A 22,992-nucleotide genomic window follows, 5' to 3' on the forward strand; every position below is an offset into this window, starting at 1 on the left:
AAAGTGGAGTATTAGCAGTGCCAGATGAGGATTAGAAAGAGGAGCATTAGTAGAAAGGATAATGAAAATTTCAATTTATCTAGAATTCTTTTATGGTCATGTCTGTGTATAACACATATAATTAAGCTACAGCAGAGATGCCAAGTCTCACTGATACGGGTGTGTCAGATTAACTTGAAGACTCGCTCAGAGAACCTTCTCTCATTCATCAGTGCCTCAGTGCCAGTGCTCTAACTCTGACCACTGCTTCCAGCCAGGTGGACACAACAGAAGGGAGAAATATCAGCACACCTCCCTCTTTACTCTACCCCCCTCCTGCCATATCTCTTTCCTTGCATTTAAGTACACCTGCTGTGAAACCTGTGCACATAGATTTAAATCACCAAGTTGAGGGCAATTTTCAGTCCAAAGAATTCACCCACTCCTTAATTACTTGAGCAAATTCCTTTGAAAACTGTGTTTGTTATTGCCCCACTGCTAAAGAAGTCTAACTTAGATAAACATGTGTGTAATAACTACTGTCCAGTTGCCAATTTGCCAACAGTAACAAAAATGGTAGAAGTTATAGTAGCCAAACTTCAGAATTACCTGAAGTATCTTCAAATATCAGACCCTATGCAATCAGGATTTAGGTCACAATTTAGTACAAAAACAGTTTTGGTGGCTCTACTGAGTGAAGCCTGGCTGTTTTTACATAAAGGGACTATTTTTAATACAATTGGACTCTTGATTTGGTACATCATGATTGTCTGTTGAAAATGGAGTTTCAGGCAATGTATTAATTTGGTTTACTGGCTTTTTTGAAACACTGAGCCAACCAAGTAAATCAGTAGGGAAAATATTCAAGTGAATGAGAATGACACAGTTTTATTTAACATCTACTTGTGTGGTTTGGGGAAAGACACTTCAGTCTGAAAATATAGTATTTCTTGTTTCCTGTTTGTTCTGATTTACCACAGCAAGTAGTTTGATGAATGAAGTTTTTAACAAGATTTACATATGGGATGTCATTCCACCAATTAAAGATTAACCCAGATAAGAAATCTCTTGTGGATAGAGAATCATAAACAACATAGAGATAGTAATTAAATCAGAAATATAACTTCTAGGACAGTATCTTGACTCTGGGTTATCTATGGAGTCTCACATTAGTAGTACAGAACAGAAATGCTTTTTTTAAATTGAAGATTTTACAAAGGCTGAAACGATACCCAGAAGTGAATCATTTTAAACTGATAATTCAATCACCAACTCCTACTACTCTAGATCATTGCAAATGTAATGCAGCAGTCAAGTTGATTTTGGGGGGAAGGATATACAACCATGTGATGCTTTCTCTGATTGTGGTAACAAGGGTAGGCCACACTGAGGGTTAAAGGTGAAAGAAAATAATTTCATGCAGAGGAATAGCTGACCTGTTCCCTTCACAGATCAGGAGAAAATAGACAAGAAAAGTCACTCCTTACATTCACAAGTTCTCTCCCATGGCCTGGCTCCTGTAGGCTCACAACACGTACGCATCTGCCCCTCCAAAAGACAGCCCAACCACCTTGTCTCTGTCCTGGAGCCCCCAAAGTTCAAGCCCTGTCTTCCAATACTCAGAACAATTGGGCCCGGCTTGACCATGACTTCCAAAGTCACGTGGAGGGGTATTTTCGATATGACATCTAAGTCGGACTTTGGACATTTTGTTCAATATGTCCCAAATCCGAATAGCAAATGTAACCATTTTTTCCCTCAAAAATAGGATTTCTAACAAGGTTTTGTGCTCTGTGCGTTTATCTTTTCAGATCATTTTTGAAAAAGAAATGCACAAGTGAAAAATGTAGAAAACATGAGCCACTGGGATATAGAATGGGCCAGCAATTTTAGCAAACTGGTTCCCTAGACACCCCAGGAGTGCAATGGGGCAGCCTAAGGGGCACTGCTGTGGAATTCATATAAATGCTCCCAGGTACACATTTCACTGTTGTTCTCTTATCTTGTCTGCTAAGCCCTCTAAAACCCACTACCCCCAACTGTACACCACTACTATAGCCCTTATGGGTGAAGGGAGCACCTATATGTGGGTACAGTGGGTTTCTAGTGAGTTTTGAAGGGCTCAGTATCCACCACAAGTGTAACAGGTAGGGGGGGGGGGGATGTATGAGTCTGGGTCCACCTGTCTACAGTGCATGGCACCCACCACTATACTACTCCAGGGACCTGCATGCTGCTCTAATGAACCTGGCTATAACATCTGAGGCTGTCATAGAGGCTGGTGAGTACTATTTTTATTCACATTTTTGATGGGGTGGGAGGGGGTCAGTGACCAATGGTGGAGTAAGGGAGTCATCTCCGATTCCCTCCAGTGGTCATCTGGTCATTTAAGGCATCTTTTTGTGCCTTGTTCCAAAAACAGGTCTAGACCAAAACGAAGTTTTCGCCTTAGACGTTTTTGCTTTGTTTCATTATGGCTTGTAAAATGTACAAGTGTTAGGCATGCCCTAAGCCCACCCTAATCCTGCCTTGAAAATGCCCCAACATGCCCCCTTGTGATTTGGACACACTGCAGACAAAATGCATACACGTCTACAAACCAGGTTTCGAAAATACCGATTTGTACGTTTAGAAAAGAAATCCGTCCAAGTGGTGCTTTGACATGTTTTGGACTTTTTATCTTTCAAAAATGAGCTCAGTCTGAACTAGGTTCCAAGAAAACCTTGGTCTACCTCAAGTAAGCTTCTGTTTTTGACAATTACAGGGTAGCAAGGTCTTTTGTGGTGCTGCTCCTCTTCCCCAGGCTCCTCTCGGGTACTGCAGTCAACAAGAACACCTTGGGAGAATTTCTTCACTCAGAGCCTCCCCCTTCCTCTACACTGACTCAGGGCATTTAAACTCCAGCCAGGTCTGAAACTTGTCCATCCACCCCCTTCCAATTCAGCCCCGACATAGCATGTTAGCGCTGCCTGCTGTAGGGTGGCTTAACTGCATCAGGTGAAGGATTGCTCTTAGGGACGCCTGTCGCTACACTACTCACTCCTTCAAACTGATTCAACATCACTGGTTGCCATTGCTGACCAGAATTTAAGTTAAAGTTCTAATTTTAGTCCTGGATATCATAGTAATGGCAGATAAAGACCTGCACACTCCATCCAGTCTGTCCAACAAGATAAACTCATAGCATGTAACTTTTTCAGCTTGCTTATAGGCGCATGACATGAAAGAAAAATAATGTCAGTCATTCTCAACATTTTGGATCTGCTACTTAATTCACCTTTTCTCATAGGTGGTCATATTTGTTGTTACAATCGAACTAGGATCACCGCAAACCAGACATGGGTTTTCTGAGGATTAGCCCCAAAGCTCTGGAAGAGCTAAGATAAGAGACTGATATTTCACAAAGTTTAAAAACTGGTCTATTTTCAAGGCATTTGGTGGAGGTTAATTTTAATCCTATTCTATTGTATCACCATTTTAGATAATTACCACAGGTTGCTGTAGATTAGGTAAATGGCATTTTTGTTACAAAGAATGTGAATGGTGTTCTTAGCTAAGTCATGGGTGCTGAATTCGAAAATGAAATCAGTTTTTGCCTATCGGGCTCAGTTTTCTTATGACACGCTACCCTTTTTATAAAAATCCTTGAAAACGCTGCATTTTGGTACCCTGCTGTGCAGGGCCGCCGAGAGGGGGGGGGGCCGGTGCCAGTCCCACCCACCCTCTGACCGTCTGCCACTGGGCCGGCCCCCTGTATTTAAATCACCGCACGGTGCGACTCTCCCTCTCACCTCCCTGTGAGGCAGAACTCCTCCTTTCGGGTCTCCTTCCCTCCCTGTATCCCGCCCTCAGGGGAGCAGCAGCAGCGGCCTCGGAGGGGGGAGGGGAGCGGCGACGTGGCCTTGTCCCAGGCCCAGCCAAGATTCTCGGCGGCCCTGCTGCTGTGGATTAATTTAATTCAGCAGTTGTAACTGTTGGAAAAACAATTGAAATATACTAGGAATTACAATACAAAACCCTTAGTTTAGAAAGCCACCACCAGGAAATAAGGGAGGTTTGGCAACATTGCCCATGAGTCATGCTCGAACATGTTCAAACACGTTCTGTTGCGTCAGTTGCCACCTGTATCTCAGCATTGAGAGTTCAGTCAACAATTGCTGTTGGAAGTGACTGCTTGTAGTTCTACGTTTGTGAAGGTTTGTGTTTTGTGTCATTTCAGAAGAAATGCCTCGTACCTGTGCAAATAGCCCAAATTCTTTTTGTTATATCTGTGGAGAGTTTACTCTGAAATTGCAAAAACGAAAACTTAATCCTCTTGTAAAAAAGTGCTACGAACTATATTTCGGGTATAAGGTTGGTGAGCAGGACCGCAAATGGGCTCCCCACATTTGCTGTTTGATGTGTGTTACACTCCTGATAGGCTGGTTAAAAGGAAGACGTCGCATGCCCTTTGCTGTTCCCATGATTTGGAGGGAACCAACGGATCACACAACAGACTGTTATTTCTGTCTGACAAAAATAGCAGGAATCACCTCGAAAACAAGGAAAACTGTGCAATATCCTAACTTACCATCTGCTATAAGACCTGTATGTCACAGTGAAGAACTGCCAGTACCAGTGCCTCCTGAGAATTTGATAGTGAGTGAAGATGAATATAGTGACGAACATGCAGAAGACAGAGAAGGGGATATGCATACCGATCCATCATTTCAGGACCTCTGTGAATCAAATGTGCCCCACTTTTTGACACAGGGGGATCTCAACGATCTTGTTCGTGATTTAAATTTGTCGAAATAACAGGTTGAGCTTTTAGGTTCGAGATTAAAAGGATGGAGTCTTCCTTCTTGCGATATGAAAGCGAGTGTTTTTCGTGACCGACATGCTATTTTTTCTGAGTATTTCTCCACGGAAGGTGACATGGTCTTTTGTAATGATATCGAATCCGTTAGAACGGTTCCTCCAGGACATTTCTCAAATGGAAAAGCGTTATCAAGGCAAATGGAATGCCGCAATGTTGTCAGACTACTGCTGGACCTTACGGTGAGACGTTCCCGAGGCAAAGTACCACAGGAAATCAGGAAGAAAATCTTTTTAGGTATGTTTCTTCACTTCTCTTTACTCTTATGTTGCTTATATCTTTGATTTCATTGTGAACTGACACAGTTTTTTTGGAACTCTTGTAGCAGAAGCGTGTCATTTTGCCAGATACATATAATAGCTACATACGCCAACACAAGCATTTACAAAAACCATTATCACATGAAAACTGAGGCTGATACAGAAATTCTGAAATGAGATCTGGATTCAGGGAAGAATTATCTTCCAGAAAATGTATGTTTTGTTCTTGTTACAGAAAAAAAGTTGTTGTTTTTTTGTAGACCAGTGTTACATTTAACATTTTAGCAATGTGGGTTGGAGAATGGTTTTGTTGTATGTTTTATCTTCATTGTTTTATTATACTTCTAAATTGCATTTTAATCTTTTCTAGATTGCTTTGGGATACCCACAAAAAAAACCCAAAACAATAAAACAAAATGAAAATCTTCTAAATCAGCTTACTTTTGGATTGGTAAAATATTAGAAGTTTCTACTGCCTTTGTACAATTGAGCTTTTGGTGAAGTATTTTAAGTTCTCATCTTTATTATTTGTGTGTGATATTTTAAACCATACTATACCCAAAAACAGGTTTTGGTCATTTCTTGGAGAGTACTGCTTAGATTACATGATTTTCTCCAATATCCACAAATTTACATTTATTCCCTCCATATACCCTTTTTGCCTTTGTCAATTAGTGTGAGCCCCCAGTTTCTCCACCAACTAGTTCTGTATTCAGCTGCCTACTGAGAAAAAAAAAGGCACAAAAGTGTTTTCTGTCAATCACTACAAATTGGACTTTGAGAAAAAAACAGATACCTAAATAAACTATTGTGTTCCCAGTGCAAACAAAGGACAATAAAAATACAAAAAAGCCTTTTTCCTCTGACATTCTTTCAATTGCATCATTTATAAGCTTTGATCAAAGCCTATGCAGTATTACTGCATCAGAAGGCCTTTCTTTATAGTTTGCTAACAGCAGCTGTTATAGAAGGCATATCATTCATCTACTTGCACCGCAGTCCGTTGTTGGACAACTGGTACTAAGACACGAGACCAAAAAAAAAAAAGAGAATGAAGTATTTGTATGCCACCAGTAAAAAGGACAGAGAGAAATCTGTATGATTTAAATCTCATTAGTCAGGCATTTGCCACTATTTGCCTACTGATAATTCTAACTTGAGCTGGTTATTGTAAACCTAACCCTCCCCAACTATGTCATTAATACTACAATATTTACTAGGGCTGCACATTTAATAATGCGATTAACGCATTAAATGTTTAACTCGCATTCAAAATTTTTCAATGCGAGTTAACACCTCTCCTCTCCCACCTGCAAACATCCAGCATTCCTCTGCCCGCACTTCTTACCTCTCCAGAACTCTCCTCTATAGCTCCTTCTCCCTGCTCCTCATGGATGCTGCACTCAAAGCACACTGCATGTCACCCAGTTTCAAGACTCTCTCTGAAACAAGAAGTTCTATCAGAGGAGGCAGAACTTCCTGTTACAGAGAGAGAGGCAGAGAGAGAGGCATCATCACCATAGGTAACACAGTGTGCTTTCTCTGCAGCGGCTACTAGGAACAGGGAGGAGGAGCTGCAGAGGAGAGGGGGTTGGCCCAAGTACCAGAAAGGTAAGAAGAGGTGCCACTACCAGCAGAAAAGGGAGAGAGAGAAAAAGATGTGGACCACGTTGGGGGGGGGGGGGGGGGGAGGAGGTGGCAGCAGAAGAAAGAGAAGAGCCAGAGATGCAGGGGAGAAATGGGCAACAGCAGGAAGGAGTGGCAGCAGGAGAAAGATGAGAAGAGCAAGATGCAGGGGAAGGGGGCGACAGCAGGAGAAGAGAAGAATGAGAAGTGCGGAGGAAGAGGAGGCGACAGCAGGAGAAAGAACAGTGAAAGATGCAGGGGGAGTGGAGGCAGCAGAACATGGAGAAGAGCGAAAGATTAGGGAGGAGGAAGGGGCCATAGCGGGGAGAAAGGGGAGAATAGCAAGAGATGTGATTGATTGGGGTGCTAGAGAGATATGTGGTGGAAAGGAGTACCTGAGAGGTAATAAGAGGTGTCAGAAGAAAAAAACGGAAAGAGAGAAAGAAAGATGGGGACCGCAGGGGTGGGGGGAAAAGGGACAGATGCTAGAAACAGGAGATGGAAGAATCAAAGAAGGGAGATGGTGCCTGTCATGAAACGCCTAGCCACTTGCCTGGGACTAACCCTGCAGCCATTTAGAAGGTCTATCCCCAGCACAGCTCAGGTCCACCTGCACCTGGGCGTGTGCTCAACCACTCTCCTCCCACCGACTGGGTCCCAACCGCCTCTGGGCAAGTCTCCCATGCTCAAGTTATCCCTGATGATTTCTAGGTTACTGAGGCCACACTCCCAGTGGACCCACAGTTCCCCAACACAGAAACCACCAGGGTTCTTAGTCAGTCCAGACAAGCAGAGTCAATAAACTAAAAAAAAGGTTTATTGTCATAAAAATACTGAACAGTGAATTATAAAAACAGATGGAAAATAACAGGCAAATATAACACAATTATAAAACTAACTAAACATTTTATCACTACCTGGATAGTGCCTGGGAAGTATAGGAAATAGAGCTGCTCACTGGTTACAGAATATAACTGATCACAGGGTCTCAGTGAAGAGGTCTTTCTCTCTCTACTTCCAAACCGAGTCTGGAGAAAATTCCAGTATTTCCAGACTGAATTTGAACTCCTGGTCCAATCAGAGCCCAGAACAACATTTTTAAGAAGTAGCTGACCTCATCACTGCAGGTTACTTCCTCTCTGTGTTAAACTAAAGAAGGAACAGTCATTTCTCTGTAACAGCTTTAAACATAAAATATGCACCACCTGCTGGCCAAACTAGAGAAATACACTTCATGAAATATTCTTATAATTCACATGCTGGAAAACTCACTATTTCAGCAAAGTGTCCATAGTAGGGAGGGGAGGAAAAAGAAGGGGAAAAATGGTGATCATGGATGGAGAGAAGGGAAGATAGGGAGATAGGAAGAGACAGAATCAAAGTTAATGGTTAAATGTTTAGGATTAATTAAAATAAAATGTAAACAACTATGGGGTTCATTTTCAAAGCCCTTAAACTTACAAAGTTCCATAGGTTACTATCAGCCCAATATTCAAACAAAAATGACCGCTAAAACGGCACTAAATCGGCTATCCGGCACTGAATATCGCCGCTTAGTGGCTTAAAGATAGCCAGTTATGTCGGGCAATATAACCAGCTATCCACCGATTTTTAAAGTGAGAGAGGCCAAGTTATATGGCCGCCACAGTAGGTGGAATAAAATTTGGTCGGTCTCACTTTAAGCTGCCAGTACCGAATATCAGCGTGGCCGGTTAAAATTGGACTGGTCAAAGTTAAACCGGATATTCAATGCCGGTCACCGGAAATAGACCGGCATTGAATATCTGGGTTTAGCGCTGACCGCGGGACATAGCCCAGCTATCTCCCGCAGTCTGAATATCAGGGCCTTTGTAACTTTTTTTTTTAATTTTTTTTTAATTTTACCATTTTACTTAATTACATTTATCACATAAATGTAAGGAAATACAGAAATTAATATAAAAAGGAAAACATTTTCTCTCAACAATATATATATATAAATTTTATTTTATCATTTTACTTAATTACATTTACATTTATCACATAAATGTAAGGAAATACAGAAATTAATATAAAAAGGAAAACATTTTCTCTGAACAATATATATTTACATAATTGTCCACAATTAGAAGATCCAAGATCAGGAAAACAATCTTAAAGAAAATAAGAAAAACTCAAAATGGTTAATCTTACACTTCACATTTTCTGAGGGAGGAAGGTTAATCGGTTATTGCAGCCGGTACAGTGGTAACTGAAGGAAGTTGCTGCAGAGGATTCTTCATCTGTTTCCACAAACTCTTATAATTTCTTAGGTTCAAACAAATAAGTAATAAGTAAATAAAACACTTACAAGGGAATCGCGCTAGGAAGGTCCCACCTAGGGCAATGATTCCTGGCTTAAAAGCCAAGACCTCACACCTCCCAGTCTGCGATTCCCTTGATGTGTCAGGAAATATATGCATCTTTGAACCCAAAAAACTATCAACCATGTATCGGAAGTACAATTCCAAAACATTGTTCCTATCTAAATCAAAGACGAAAGTCACTAATAATAACTCCTAACTATAACTTCTGAATTTTCCAAAATGTCAGTTAAACTTACATCTCTTTTCTCTGATAAAGAAGATTTTAAAGGAAATATAATTTTAGTCACCAAAAGGTAGCTATCAGAAGGTATTAGCAAAGTATCAGAGAAATATTTCTTCAAGAATTCAGTAGCTGATGTATAGGATATTATAGGTAAATTTATCATTCTCAAGTTATTTTCCCTTAATTGGTTCTCCAGAAATTCCAATTTTTACAAGAAAGATAACTATTCTTCATTACCAAATTATCTGATTTTCATAGAGAAGCCATTTCCGTAATCAAAGTCTCTATTTTATATCTTGGACTTCCACTTTGTTAGATAAGTATTAATATAAATTCTTTAACTCACATAGTAAAAAATTTTAAACATCTGAAGAAGAGAGTTATTCACATTCTGCTGCAGTTCCTATTATGACATTATTGGCTTCACCAAGTCCAATTTCTCCACAGAAACCGCTCCAGATATCTTCGGGGGGGAAGAGCTCACTCTCCAATCGCCCAGTTGGTTTATTATCCGAGTCGATGCTGGGCCAGGACCTCCTCGGGTCACATGAAAATCCTAACCCACTTCAGGCATTTCCATTATTGACCTCCATAGCGAAGCATTACTATTTCCGGGTCTTGGAGGGGTCGTGCCAACAGGGGGACTCAAAGTCACCCCCTCCACTGAGATTCGGCAATAAAGCCTTGCTGTTCCCCAAAGCAAGAACCGATATCCCCGACGTTATGACCCCGAATCTCTCCAAAATAGACTGAGAAGTGGTGGGAACCCCAGCTGTGTTCGAGGAGGACAGCACCACGGCTTTGCCTTTTCTCTTCCCCATTCTCTGGGGAGCGCGCCCTCTTCTTCAGGCATTCTGGTGTAAAACGGGAACTCAATTAGCATACGTCCTCCCTCAACGCCATCTTGGATCCTCCAGGTTGGGACACTCTTTGTCTGGTTTCTCCTCAGAGGCCTGTCTGATATGGGTAACCCTACAGCATAGTCTTCTGAGTCATTGAAACATGGAAGCCCCTCCACCACTTACAAGGTGGTGTCCCTTCGGAGGGGGGCCTTTGTAACTTTGTAACTCTAAGTGCTTTGAAAATACGCCTCCACGTGTACATGCTAAATATACTTCAATTCTTATATTTGGATCATTCGATTAATCGCGCGATTAAAAAGTTCCGGCAGCCCTAATATTTACATGACACAACGAAGTATGAAAATGATTGGGTAGCAGAGAGTAGTTATCTATAAATGTTTTTTGTTTAACTGTAGCAGTCTTCCACAAATTTGGACTTCCAGCTCAAACCAGAAAAGATCGCTATTGGACACAAGAGTTATGTTGGACAGTACAAGAATTGGGTCAGAGAGAGATGGGATATGATCAGCATGGTGGGAAGATGAGGCAGGGACACAGAGGCAATACTGGGCAGGGCAGATATGGACATAGATAAAAGATAGATGGTGGACATGCAGAGAGAAGAAATGCCAAATGGACATGGAGATCCTGGCAAAACAGCTAAGAAAACAGAGAGGAAATTACCAGACAACAAAGGTGTAAAAAAGATTTATGTCAGTTTTTAGCATGTACATCTGCCAGAACTGGTTTTAGACATGGCTGGTGCCAGCAAGAAAAACCTCCAGCTTTGTGGGGGTAAATCTCAGGCACTGGGATAGGTCACCCTTACATAAGTACATAAGTTTTGCCATACTAGGACCGACCAAAGGTCCATCAACCCCAGCATCCTGTTTCCAACAGTGGCCAATCTAGGTCAGAAGTACCTGGCAAGATCTCAAAACAATACAATACAATTTATGCTGCTTATCCTAGAAATAAGCAGTGGATTTTTCCCCAAGTCCATTTTAATAATGGCTTATGAACTTTTCCTTTAGGAAACTATCCAAACCTTTTTAAAACCCCACTAAGCTAACTACTTTTACTACATTCTCTGGCAATGAATTCCAGAGTTTAATTATACGTTGAGTGAAAAATGTTTTTCTCTGATTCATTTTAAATTTACAACTTATAGCTTCATTGCGTGCACACTAGCCCTAGTATTTTTGGAAAGAGTAAACAAGTGTTTCAAGTCTACCCGTTCCACTCCACACATTATTTTATAGACCTCTATCACATCTCCCCTCAGCTGTCTTTTCTCCATTATGAAGAACCCTAGCCACTTTAGCCTGTCCTCATAGGAAAGCTATTCTATCCCCTTTAGCATTTTTGTCGCCCTTCTCTGTACCTTTTCTAATTCCACTATATCTTTTTTGAGATGTGGTCACCAGAATTGCACACAATATTCGAGGTGCAGTCGCACCATGGAGAACACAAAGGCATTATAATGTCCTCGTTTTTGTCTTCCATTCCTTTTCTAATACCACCTAACATTCTACTTGCTTTCTTAGCCACCGCACACTGAGCAGAGGGTTTCAACGTATCAGCAACTATGACACCTAGATCCCTTTCCTAGTCGGTGACTCCCAGTGCTTTTTTTTTTGTCCGGTATCTGCCAGTACGGCGTACCAGCACCTTTTTTTCCTAGGTTCACCTGCCTGCCCTTAGCTCCCCAGCCCTACTTTCTGTTCCTGCCACCTGCGACGCGTTTAAATCTTTTATTTATTTTTACATGAAGTTGCAGCGCCGGCATTAGTGAGAGGACCAGGCTTGCCTCCTCCTGCCTTCCCTTCGTTCCCTCTCAGTGTCCCATCCTCGCAGAAACAGGAAACTATGTCACAGGAAGGCGGGACACTGAGAGGGAACAAAGGGAAGGCAGGAGGAGGCGAGCCTGGTCCTCTCACTAACGCTGGCACTGTGACCTCACATTAAAAAAATAATAATAATACATAGTAACATAGTAGATGATGGCAGAAAAAGACCTGCACGGTCCATCTATTCTGCCCACGATAAACTCATATGTGTATACCTTACCTTGATTTGTACCTGTCTTTTTCAGGGCACAGACCGTATAAGTCTGTGCAGCAGTATTTCCCGCCTCCCAACCACCAGTCCCGCCTCCCATCACCGGCTCCGGCACAGACCCCGTATAAGTCTGCCCTCCCCCATCCTAGCCTCTCAACCAGCAACCCCTCTTCCCCCCGCCACCCAATTTCAGCTAAGCTCCTGTGGATCCATTCCTTCTGCACAGGATTCCTTTATTCCTGTCCCACGCATGCTTGAATTCCGTTACTGTTTTCATCTCCACCACCTCCCGCCGCGTCGCGGGGGGGGGGGGGGGGGTGGAACAGAAAGCAGGGCTGCCGGGAAGCTAAGGGTGGGCAGGTGGGGCTAGGGCGCTGGAACTTGACGGGGGCTTAAAAGGGGGGGCAGGTGGAGGCCTGGGGCGAATTACTGGAAATGGAGGGGAGGATAGGGGACAAAGGAGAATCACTGGATATGGAGGGGAGGGGAAGGGAGAGGAGAGGAGAAATTGCTGGACATAACAAACCCTGCCCCTCCCGGCTAATCATATTTGATCATGTCAAGTCTAGCATAAAAGAATTTTTAGCAAATTGCTACATCTGACTGCTTAAAAAAAAAAAGGCAACAACAACAAAAAAATAGGTGATTATGGAATCAGTATTAAAATGAAACCAATTTAGACCCAACTGATCTGAACTACCATCCAGTTTCAAACCTTCCATTTGGTAGGGTATTGAGAAAGCTATGCAAATAGTTATCTGATTTCCAACAAAATACAAACAGCCCGGACCTTTTCAATCTACTTTCATGTCCTAGCATAGCACAAAAATGGTACTAATAGCTTAGTTCAGCATTTCCCAAACTGTGCGCCACAGCATCCCAGTACACCGCGGCGAACTCAGGGGTGCCGCAGGGCAGATGAAGTTCACACACCGAGCGCCGGAACAAGCTGAAGGGGTGCTGCCATAAGCAGCAGTCCCCCGTTCACCATCCTCTCTCCACCCTGCCTGCTCGCCCACTGCAGGCCTCGATGTAAGCGCTGCCTTCGGCCTGCCCCCAAAGCCTTCTTTGTACAGCATCACGCCTACATGGAAACAGGAAGTGGCTGTACAAAGGAGGCTTCCAGAGTAGGCTGAAGGCAGCACTTACACATCGTTGTCGATGCCGGAAGCCTGGAAGTGAGGCCTGCTCCCGCCGCAGGACTCTGGCTGCTCACTACTCAGCTCTCAGGGAGGGAGGCCGGGGCTGCAGGACATTATGTTGCCTCCCTCCTGTGCTCAGGTCCGGGCTCTTCTTCATCCTCCTCTCCTCAGCTAAGTTCTTGGTGGCAAGTGGGAGAGATACTGCAAAGGGGTGAAATCTTGAATATACAGGTCAAGGGGAGGGGGAAATGCTGCATGGAGAGGGAGAAATGTTGGACATAAGGCAGGGAGAGATGATGCATGGAGAAAGAGGAAGAAATATTGGACATGATTTGTGGCAAGGGGTGGAGACCTGCGTAGCCCGGGGAGAGGGGGGGTGCCATGAAAATTGCTCAGATACTAAGGGTACCGTGAACCGAAAAAGTTTGGGAACCACTGGCTTAGTTGATGAATTCTGCCTATATTTGGATTTTTAACAACTAGTCCCATGGGTGCTCCTTGACTCATATAAAGGATGTAGGCATAATGGGCCCAGCATTATCCTGGTTCATATCCATGAAGACCATATTACATTAGACTATAGCTCCATTCATTTTGTCATCACTCATTTCTAATAGGAGACATTGGTCTCCTGATGTGCTGTGCGACTTGAATGTCTTATCAGTGGATGGTGATGGGTAATTCACCTTATTACTGAAAAGACACTATAAATATTCAAGTGATTTTTATGACCCTCAATGCAGCCCTCTAGGTGAAACATGGCCATGGCATCTGGCAGAGAACAAGAGAACTTGAGAGCATAATGTCATGAAGAATGTCAAGGACTCACTGGTCCAAAGTAATTTGGGCCCACCTCCCAAACAAATCTCATAACCAAGCACCAAGTGAAATAAAGGGATGGGCCCCGATACCTTCACTGTGCTGACTGGCCCTGAGCTGAGGAGGTGAGACCACTGTCCCTACCTCCATGCCTGGTTCCATGAAAGGGCTGAATATGCTGATAGAACTGAAAACGCTGAAAACTAACGCCTCTACCCACGCGAAACTGCAGAGAGTCACGCCCCCGACGTCTCCCAGTCGCAAGACCACGGCCAAATGATTTAAGCCAATCCTCTAGACGACGAAGAACCTTAGACTCCCCTAAACTCTTCATCAACTTATCCAGCTCTTCTCCAAACGATAAAGATTCTCGAAAGGGGAACTTATTCAACTTGGACTTTGAAGCCACATCTGCTGACCAACCACAAAGCCAGAGAGATCAACAAGCAGCCACACTTAAGGCTACAGACGCCCTAAGCAAATCATACAAAGCATCAGACAAGAAGGCTGATCCCATTTCAATCTTAGTGACCTCCTGATCCACCAAGGAAAAATCATCTGAGGTCCTATCCAATACACTTTCAGACCACTGGAAGCACGTCCGGGCCACTGCAGATGGCTGGCTGTACTGCCAAGGCCGAAATATTGAAATAATGTTTCAAAAGCATCTCCATACAGCAGTCCTGAGGGTACTGGAGAGCCATGCCTCCATCTACCTGCACTGTACTCTACTTGGTAACATACGTAGTAACATAGTAGATGACGGCAGAAAAAGACCCGCACGGTCCATCCAGTCTGCCCAACAAGACAAACATATGTGTAAACCTTACCTTGAGATTTGTACCTGCCTTATTCAGGGCACAGACCGTACAAGTCTGCGCAGCAGTACTTCCCGCCTCCCAACCACCAGTCCCGCCTCCCATCACCGGCTCTGGCACAGACCGTATAAGTCTGCCCTCCACTATCCTCGCCTCCCAACCACCAACCCCCTCTTCCCCCCACCTACTCCGCCACCCAATTTCGGCTAAGCTTCTGAGGATCCATTCCTTCTGCACAGGATTCCTTTATGCATATCCCACGCATGTTTGAATTCCGTTACCGTTTTCATCTCCACCACCTCCCGCGGGAAGCCATTCCAAGCACCCATCACCCTCTCTGTGAAAAAATACTTCCTGACATCTTTCCTGAGGCTGCCCCCCTCCAACCTCATTTCATGTCCTCTCGTTCTACCGCCTTCCCATCTCCGGAAAAAGATTTGTTTGCGGATTAATACCTTTCAAATATTTGAACGTCTGTATCATATCACCCCTGTTCCTCCTTTCCTCCAGGGTATACATGTTCAGGTCAGCAAGTCTCTCCTCATACGTCTTGGAACGCAAATCCCGTACCATTCTCGTAGCTTTTCTTTGCACCGCTTCCATTTTTTTTAACATCCTTCGCAAGGTACGGCCTCCAAAACTGAACACAATACTCCAGGTGGGGCCTCACCAACTACTTGTACAGGGGCATCAACACTTCCTTTCTTCTGCAGATCACACCTCTCTCTATACAGCCTAGCAACCTTCTCGCTACGGCCACCGCCTTGTCACACTGTTTCGTCGCCTTCAGATCCTCGGATACTATCACACCAAGATCCCTCTCCCCCTCAGTACCTATCAGACTCTCACCGTCTAACACAAGTCTCTCTTGGGTTTCTATTCCCTAAGTGCATCACTTTGCATTTCTTCACATTGAATTTTAATTGCCAAACCTTAGACCATTCTTCTAGCTTCCTCAGATCCTTTTTCATGCTTTCCACTCCCTCCCGGGTGTCCACTCTGTTGCAAATCTTAGTATCATCCGCAAATAGGCAAACTTTACCTTCTAACCCTACGGCAATGTCACTCACAAATATACTGAACAGAATCGGCCCCAGCACCGATCCCTGAGGCACTCCACTACTCACCTTTCCCTCCTCCGAGCGAACTCCATTTACCACCACCCTCTGTCGTCTGTCCGGCAACCAGTTCCTAATCCAGTTCACCACTTCTGGACCTATCTTCAGCCCATCGAGTTTATTTAAGAGCCTCCTGTGGGGAACCGTGTCAAAAGCTTTGCTAAAATCTAAGTAGATTACGTCTCTAGCATGTCGATGATTTAATTCTCCAGTTACCCAATCAAAGAATTCAATGAGATTCGTTTGGCACGATTTCCCTTTGGTAAAACCATGTTGTCTCGGATCTTGCAACTTATTGGCTTCCAGGAAATTCAATATCCTTTCCTTCAGCATGGCTTCCATTACTTTTCCAATAACTGAAGTGAGGCTTACCGGCCTGTAGTTTCCAGCTTCTTCCCTATCACCACTTTTGTGAAGAGGGACCACATCTGCCGTTCTCCAATCCCTCGGAACCTCTCCCGTCTCCAAGGATTTACATAGTAACATAGTAGATGACGGCAGAAAAAGACCTGCATGGTCCATCCAGTCTGCCCAAGACAAACTCATATGTGTATACCTTACCTTGAATTTGTACCTGTCCTTTTCAGGGCACAGACCATATAAGTCTGCCCAGCAGTATTTCCCGCCTCCCAACCACCAGTCCCGCCTCCCATCAGCGACTCTGGTACAGACCGTATAAGTCTGCCCTCCCCTATCCTCGCCTCCCAACCACCACCCCCTCTCCCATCAGCAGCTCTGGTACAGACCGTATAAGTCTGCCCTCCCCTATCCTCGCCTCCCAACCACCACCCCCTCCTTCCCCCCAACTGCTCCGCCACCCAATTTCAGCTAAGCTTCTGAGGAGCCATTCCTTCTGCATAGGATTCCTCTATGCATATCCCACGCATGTTTGAACTCCGTTACCGTTTTCATCTCCACCACCTCCCGTGGGAGGGCATTCCAAGCGTCCACCACCCTCTCCGTGAAAAAATACTTCCTGACATCTTTCCTGAGTCTGCCCCCCTTCAATCTCATTTCATGTCCTCTCGTTCTACCGCCTTCCCATCTCCGGAAAAGATTCGTTTGTGGATTAATACCTTTCAAATATTTGAACGTCTGTATCATATCACCCCTGTTGCTCCTTTCCTCCAGGGTGTACATGTTCAGGTCAGCAAGCCTCTCTTCATATGTCTTGGAAAGTAAATCCCATACCATCCTCGTAGCTTTTCTTTGCACCGCTTCCATTTTTTTAACATCCTTCGCAAGATACGGCCTCCAAAACTGAACACAAACAAATCTTTAAGAGGACCTGCCAGAACCTCTCTGAGCTCCCTCAATATTCTGGGGTGGATCCCGTCCGGTCCCATGGCTTTGTCCACCTTTAGCTTTCCAAGTTGTTGATACACACTCTCTTCCGTGAACGGTGCTATATCCACTCCATTCTCAGGTGTACTTTTGCCAGTCCTCTCGGTCCTTCCCCAGGATTTTCTTCAGTGAAAACAGAAGTATCTATTTAGCAAATTTGCTTTTTCTTCATCATTATCTACATAGCGTTTCGCTGTATCTTTTAGTCTCACAATTCCCGTTTTAGTCATTCTCCTTTCACTAATATACCTGAAGAAATTTTTGTCTCCCCTCCTTACATTTCTAGCCATTTGTTCTTCCGCTTGCGCCTTCGCCAGACGTACCTCTCTCTTGGCTTCTTTCAGATTCATCCAGTATTCCTCCCCGTGTTCCTCTTCTTGAGATTTTCTATATTTCTGGAACGCTAACTCTTTAGCCCTTATTTTCTCAGTCACTTTCTTGGAGAACCATATCGGTTTCCTTTTTCTCTTGCTTTTATTTACTCTCCTTACATAAAGGTCTGTGGCCTTATTTATTACTTCTTTCAGCCTGGACCACTGTCCTTCCACTTCTTGTACGTCCTCCCAGCCCATCAGCTCCTTCCTCAGGTATTCCCCCATTTTACTAAAGTCAGCACGCTTGAAATCCAGGACTTTGAGTTTAGAGTGGTCGCCCTCCACTTCAGCCATCATATCAAACCAAACCGTTTGATGGTCACTGCTTCCCAGGTGTGCACCCACTCGGACATTTGACACACTATCCCCATTTGTGAGCACCAGATCCAGCGTCGCTCCTTCCCTCGTGGATTCCGTCACAATTTGTCTGAGCAGAGCACTTTGGAAAGCATCCACGATCTCTCTACTTCTTTCCGATTTTGCAGACGGAACCTTCCAATCTACATCCGGCAGATTGAAATCTCCCATCAACAGAACCTCTTTTTTTCTTTCCTAATTTTTGAATATCTGCGATCAGATCTTTATCTAGTTCCTCTAATTGTGTCGGGGGTCTGTAGACAACACCCACATGGACAGAGGTGACCACAGAGACCATAGCATCAACGACCAGGGGCTTAAGCAACTTTGTCCTGATCCGGTACCGGATAAACCCTAATCATAGACCTGGCCAACCGAAAGGAGCATCTGGAAAGTCCCACTAGGCTTGGGCAACGTCTCTGATGTCCTGATGCATGGGAAATGACTTACCAGACCTTTGAATCCCCTTCACCAGGGGGTCCACCTTACTGCTCCTCCTCAAAATTAAGAGTCGAGGACACCAAAGAAATAAGTTCCTTTAAGTCCTCTATATGAAAGTCCCACACCACTGAGGGATCCTTCCCCAGAGGCAAGTCATCCTGAGAAGGAACCCCGCCCTCCTCACCTACAAACTCCTCATCTTCAAAATCCTGCTCCTCGATGTCCCCCACAAGGGACTCTGTGTCCAACTCCATGGTAGTCCCATCTTGTTCATTCCAGAAAGTCCTGGGCCGCTTGGAGCCAGACTGAAACCCCTTTGAAAGTCCCAGGTCCACCTCAGACAGGGGCTTGAGCTGCTTTAATAAAAATGATTATAGAGGGCCAGGACAAATTCCTGAGCAAATCCCCCCCTCAGGGAGTACTCCCTGCAACTCACTTAGAGTCTTTCTGCACTATAAGCCTGCTTCAAGAACCAGGCAGGTTACTCCCCTACCGCAGACTGTGCTTTCAACATGGTGGAGTTTCCTGCCAAAACCCTACTTGCTCTGCTAGCTGAACCCGCAACCAAAGTTACCGCTGCTCCTTGCGCTGTCAGCTGTTTCTAACAGACCCACTGACTCCACTGCTGTGCAGACCTTATATGCTCCAGCAATAGCAAGACCCCGCTGCTGGCAAACGGAACAGTGACACAGCTTCTCCACCATAGCGGACACCAACAACAGGCCCGAGACTCTGCAGGGAAGCAGCCACAAACCAGCACAGCAGGCACACAGGAAAAGCTCAGGGATAGGAGGGAGGAGGGATTCAGCCACCTGAGTTTGCAACCCCGAGGCACCAGAGAACTCCCGCAGGTCTCAGCCTCCATCAGCAAAGGGAACCCAGCAGAAGAGTTGAGATTTTCTTTTTTTTTTTTTTTTTTTTACCAAGAAGAAAGGGAATTATAAACTGAGACTGAAGGGCTCACCACATCTTCCACCTGCTGGAGACTGAGAAATACTGAGGCTTTCAGGGGCTGAGCAGGGCTCTTATTCGCTCTTTCATGAATCAACATTCTCAGTCTCCACCTGCTGGAAGGCGTGCACAACCCACCAGTCATTCTGGGCCAGTTCAAAGGGACGCAAAGGAAATAATAGTTTTTGGTGTGTATCTAGTGCTGCTCCCCCCCTCCCCCCCCCCCCCCCATTAGCTGTGCGGCTCCAACTCTTTGGAATTCACTGCTTCTCAATCTTAGGAGAATTCTTATAACAGATTTAAAACTGGAGTGAAAAACTGGCTTCTTAACCAGGCTTTCTCTGGCTATACTAATGGGTGATTTCATATACCTTGATAGGCACCTTGTTCTGGTTATTTGTTTCAGGACTTGATTTTGAAGTTCAATAACCATTGATGAAAACTGGTCCCTCAGAAGCAGAATCTGTTTTCTTCCACTGCTGTATATTAGACTATTTGTTTTTCTGGTATTTATTGTTCTATGCAGATTTCCTCCCTCATGTGTAGTTTTAGTCTTGTTTATTGTTTTGCTTCATTTTCCAGTCTTTTATTAACATTGTACACAACCATGATGGTTAGTTTTTGAATAGCAGTCTAATAACAAAATGTATTTTGAAATATGTTAACAAAAGAAAAAAATTGCAATTAAAACATGTCCCAACTACTTAAAAAGATCTATGTAAGAATTAGAGAAAATGCCAAGGTTTAGTTATGTTTAATTGCTTGATATACCATTTTTCATTGGAGTAGCAAAGCAGCTTACAAACGAGTTAGAAATATACAACCTGAATTAGACAAGAAAAAATAGATCAGAAATAAAGTTACAACCTAGAGAAGAAAAATCAAAGAACATCATAATTAACTATATAGATATGGCATAAGGCCACAATGATTGTGGCACATGATTAAAGGAAAAGTTAGTGCTGTGCCTAAATTCTTGTGTATAGAACTATGTCTAAGCTGGTTCTAAAAGTGAAATAGGCAGAATTGTTATGTAGAGAGGAACAGCGTTCCAGAGAAGCATGGCCTCGTATCTAAGGGCAACCCAGCGAATGAATTCCAAGCGTACTTAAGGCTGGACTTTTAATAGATTAACATCAGCAGACCTTAGATCATGTCAGACTGTAGAGTGTTCCATCTTCTTCTCTCTCTGTATTAACTTAGAGACTGAAATAAAGACGTGACTTTATGATACTGTTATGTCTCTCTAAGTAGTTTTTGTTGATGACGCTGTTTAAACAACTTGCCTTTATTTCTTGTTTGTTCTGAAGTGGATTTTTAAGAAAAGGCAATATTCTTCCTGCACTGGTATCTGATTTAGAGAAGTCTCAACAGTAAGACTGTACAGGGGATGTGAGAAAGCACCCTGGGGAATTATGTGTGCGCATATGTTTCCATATAATTAATATATTTGCACATAATTGCATAAACTTGCATAAAGTAGCAGGAAATAGTGGTCACCTCCATCCAGAAGATAAGGAGAGCAGGGCTGATCCCCACTTGTTCCTGTCCAGTGGCTGCTTCTGCAAAACTGGCTCCACATTTGGAGGCAGTCTTATACTACTACTATTAGGGAACATACTGCCAAATAGGAATTCCCAATTGGGATAGAGAGAGGAAATGTACCAGATGATTGAGGGTTGAGGAGAATAGCCTTGGAGACAGCAGGAGACTGAGATCTCAAAGTGGCAAGGTTACTCTAATGTAATGGAAGTAGGAAGCAAGCCATACAGTATAAGAGGGGTAGAGGCAGAAGACTGAGGGGGAGGGGGGGAAAAGAGTGGCTGCAAAGAAATACGCATACCACATGCAGTCTTTTGGTTATAAATCCATATAGACTAAACACAATTTCACAAGAGCACACCCACACACCATGTCATTTATAAACTTTAAATCATGCGCACAAACTCACACCTGTAGACACCCAGCTAACAAACTCTGCCTGCACTCAAATATACCAAACCCAACTCCTTACCTTCACACATATCATGCACCCATTCTACATACTCAAGCACATCACAATTAGCAGTTGCACAAGACACATCTGAAATATATTGTGGTCATTCACTACCACTCAGTCACACACTTAGAAAATACACCATACCCACTTTCCCATCCAACATATTGCAGTACGTCACTCTACACATGCAAAGTGTCTTGAAGCATCTGTTTCTAGGAATAAGTTACAAAAGTACTTCAATCTATATGTGTGAGAAAACGTACTTTTGCATAACTGATTTTTTTTGGATGCATAATTTAGAAATTTTTGGAACATAATCTCCTTGGTGTGTGCGACCATCTCTAGAAATCAGTGCCTTTTCTTCATTTAAGATAGTGGTTTCCAAATCTGTCCTGGGGAACCAAATCCAGAGGGTTTTCGGGAAAATCACATGGACGCTATCAATTTTCATATACTGGGTCTTCAGTGTATGTGTATATGGGAAAATTAGATTCTTACCTTGGTAATTTTCTTTCCTTTAGTCACTGCAGATGAATCCATTACGAATGGGTTGTATCCACCTACCAGCATGGGGAGATAGAGATCACAGAAAACCATAGTGCCTCTAGGATGGCTAGCTCCATCTGCCTCTCAGTATTTTGAAGCTTCCAAAGCAGTGTTAAACTGCAAAGTAGCATAACATGAACTTTTCTCACAGGAAAAAGAAAGCAGACTGACATGTGAAATCCAGATAAGGAATGGGGCAGGGAGAGTGAAAAGTACTTCTACAGAGGTACACAGATAACGAGAAGGACAATACAGAACTATAAGGGAATCCAGGTAAGGCAGTGTGCCGATACCGACTGAAGGCATTTGAGGTACAATTGAAAAAAGCCAGCAAAAACAATCTTACAATAATCAAGGTGTGCGGTAACTGTAGCATTAAGAATAAAATAGAGATTGTAGGCATCCAGCATACTGTGTACAGACGTCACCTAACAGCAAGCATAAAAGCAGCGTTTCACAACAAAAGAAATATGAGTATCAAATTAGACTTGTTGATCCAAGGTTAACACCAAGATATCCAAAGGACTCTATTAGCTTGCTTGGAATACCCAAAAAAAGTTGTGATAAGGGATGGTCAGGAGGGGTGGCTGATTAGCCAAGAGGAAACTGTTTTAGCTGGATTGAGGATTAACAAATTCTCAAGAAGCCAATTTGCAACCCTAAACAAGCAATGTTACAAAGGCAGCAAATCAGGATAATGGGAATCCATATAATGGAGTAAAATGTCATTGGCATAACAGTAATGATTCTTGAATGATTATAGCCAGGGGACTGAGATAAATACTGAAGAGTAAAGGTAACAACTATTACCTTAGAAAAATAGGTACACATTTTACACCATCTGTAAGGAAGGTGCAAATCTTGTACAAGTGTATCAGTAAGAACATAC

General features: G+C 43.5%; 1 protein-coding gene across 1 annotated transcript in view; it reads right to left on the reverse strand.

The window, feature by feature from the left end:
* Nucleotides 1-22,992, reverse strand: part of PACS2 (phosphofurin acidic cluster sorting protein 2) — a 550,048-nt gene that overhangs the window by 334,607 nt on the left and 192,449 nt on the right. The gene's annotated exons all lie outside the window — the stretch shown is intronic.

Source organism: Microcaecilia unicolor, chromosome 9 (genome assembly GCF_901765095.1).
Source record: "Microcaecilia unicolor chromosome 9, aMicUni1.1, whole genome shotgun sequence".
Taxonomy (NCBI): domain Eukaryota; kingdom Metazoa; phylum Chordata; class Amphibia; order Gymnophiona; family Siphonopidae; genus Microcaecilia; species Microcaecilia unicolor.